The sequence below is a fragment of the Engraulis encrasicolus genome, chromosome 23, assembly GCF_034702125.1.
Source record: "Engraulis encrasicolus isolate BLACKSEA-1 chromosome 23, IST_EnEncr_1.0, whole genome shotgun sequence".
NCBI classification, from domain to species: domain Eukaryota; kingdom Metazoa; phylum Chordata; class Actinopteri; order Clupeiformes; family Engraulidae; genus Engraulis; species Engraulis encrasicolus.
Genome location: NC_085879.1, coordinates 14,125,041 through 14,127,540, shown reverse-complemented (window position 1 = coordinate 14,127,540; position 2,500 = coordinate 14,125,041). Strand labels below are relative to the sequence as shown.

Here is a 2,500-nt window from a genome sequence, read left to right as displayed (position 1 = left end):
TCTCTGGTAATAGATCCCGTTTGTTACCATCTCTTCATTCTTCCTCCTCCTCTTCCTTTCCCCTTCTGACCCTCCCTTCCTTCCCTCCCTTCCTTCCCTCCCTTCCTTCCCTCCCCCTTCTTCCTTTTCCTCCCTTTCCTCCATTTCGTCCTTCCCCTCTCCCTCTCTAATGATCCCGTCTTCCCTCCGCTGATTGCCCTGCATTTTAATTTGCACCTCCACTACTATTGTTATTGATTTCTCGCACAGCTTCATTATGTTGGGAGGCTGAAACAGAAGCCGTGTTATCTCTCCCCAGCCTCTTGTCGAGCAGTTCCTCTGCGCCACAGCCAGGGGGCAGTGTTTCTGCAACAACCAATGTTCTCGCCTGTTCTCGTCTCAGCACCACCTGCTAAGCCGCAGGGCCGAAAGTGCTTTGGTGTTGCAGGATTATAAAGTGGGAGACATTTCAAACGCTGCTCTCTATGTGTGTCTGCCTCTGTGTCCCTCGCTCTCTCTCTCTCTCTTCTTCTCTCTCTCAATCTCACTCTCTCTCTCTTTCTCTGTTGTCTCTTTCTGACATGGACTTTACATCCTTTTTTGGTATTTTCCTAATCTCTCTCTCTCTCTCTCTCTCTCTCTCTCTCTCTCTCTCTCTCTCTCTCTCTCTCTCTCTCTCTCTCTCTCTCTCTCTCTTTTTCTCTCTCTCTCTCTCTCTCTCTCTCTCTCTCTCTCTCTCTCTCTCTCTCTCTCTCTCTCTCTCTCTCTCTCTCTCTCTTCCCCTGTCTGTATTTCTGCCTAAGTTTTTCCCCTGCCCTGTCCTCTCCTCCCTCCTTTCCCCTCTGTTCCTCCTCCACTCTCTCTGAGGGCTTTTTTGTCTGTTATCAAACAGTCTCTATGAGATTCATGCTTGAAGGGACATAGTTACACCGTCCTTCCCTCCCCCTTCCTCTCCACTTTGCTCTGCATCCCTCTCCTCTCACTCCTACCCGCCCTCTCTCCCACCTCTCTCCCTCGCTATACTTGTCCGTTTTACCTACTTCTCCCGCTCTATGTCTCACCACAGTCTCTCCACTCGTTTTATCTGAGTGCTGTGGGTATGTGAGTACAGAATGGAATGACCAGACAGACAGAAAGACAGACAGACAGACAGACAGACAGACAGACAGACAGACAGGTCGTCGGACAGACAGCCAGGAAGTCTGGCAAACAGACAGCCAGACACAGACAGTCAGACACAGACAGGCAGACAGTCAGGAAGTCAGGCAGACAGGCAATCAGACAAGCAGAGTAATATAGATACAGACAGACAGATACATTGGCATACAGACACAGACAAGCAGACAGGCAGATAGACAGACAGGCAGGCCGGCAGGGAGAGGGGCAGGCTATCACTGTCAGATTGACACAAAGGCAGACAGGAAGACAAGCACACAAAGGCAGACATAGAGATACAGACAAGTAGACAGGCCGCAAGGCAGGGAGGCAAACAAGAAAGCTCTCTCAGTCAGCAAGACACATAGTCAGATGGAGAAAGACATATAGCTACACAGACAGGCAGGTAGACAGGCAGACAGACAGACCAGCAGGCAAGCAGACACACAGGCAAACAGGGAGGGCGGCAGACAGGCAGGCAGGCAAGTTTTCACAGTCAGAAATACAGCCAGATGTAGAGAGAGAGCCAGACAGAGAGTCAAACAGATGACCAGACAGACAGACAAGCAGGCAGACGGGTGGCCTTTCATTACCCTAAAAGAGTCAGCTGTCTTTTAGGCAGGCAGACAGACAGACAGACATGCTGGCAGACAGACAGGCAGGCAGGCAGACGGACAGACCGACCAGCAGGCAAGTAGAAAACCGGCAAATAGGGAGGGAGGCAGTCAGACAGACAGGCAGGCAGACGGATGGCCTTTCATTACCCTATAGGGGTCATGTCTGCTTTAGTCCGGCTAAGAAGAGGCACGCCGTGTTGCATAAACATTTCCAAGAGTCGCTTTCACTCGTTTAAACGTGGGATTTGCATTTTTTTTTACACAAAGCTCAAAGCTGCAAACTCCCATTTATCCATGCTAAAGAGACATTAAAAGTAACATTACAACTCCACGAAGTCCTGACCTCATTAGTTTTATAAGTAAGATTGTGTTGACTAATGCGTTCTTTTCCTCTCCTCTCAAAATCCCCCGCTTTTACACTCCTCTCTATCCGACAGAGAGGCTCTGCCCTCTCTCGCTCTCGCTCTCGCTCTCGCTCGCTCTCTCGCTCTCGCTCGCTCTCTCGCTCTCTCTCTCTCTCTCTCTCTCTCTCTCTCCTCTCGCTGCCTTCCATTAACCAGTCTGTCTGGTGGTTTTATTGTTTAATCCGGTGACGGAGCAGAGAGAGAGAGAGAGAGAGTGGAAGAGCAAGAGAGAGATTGAGGGAGAGAGAGATGAGAGAGGTGGAGGGAAAAGGAGAGAGAGAGAGAGAGAGAGAGAGAGAGAGAGAGAGAGAGAGAGAGAGAGAGAGAGAGAGAGAGAGAGAGAGA

The 2,500-nt window shown here is 50.2% G+C and overlaps 1 protein-coding gene across 1 annotated transcript in view; it reads left to right on the top strand.

Annotated features, from left to right (window-relative positions):
• The window catches only part of LOC134439570 (dedicator of cytokinesis protein 2), a 338,998-nt gene that overhangs the window by 56,816 nt on the left and 279,682 nt on the right, over window positions 1-2,500 (top strand). The window lies entirely within an intron of this gene.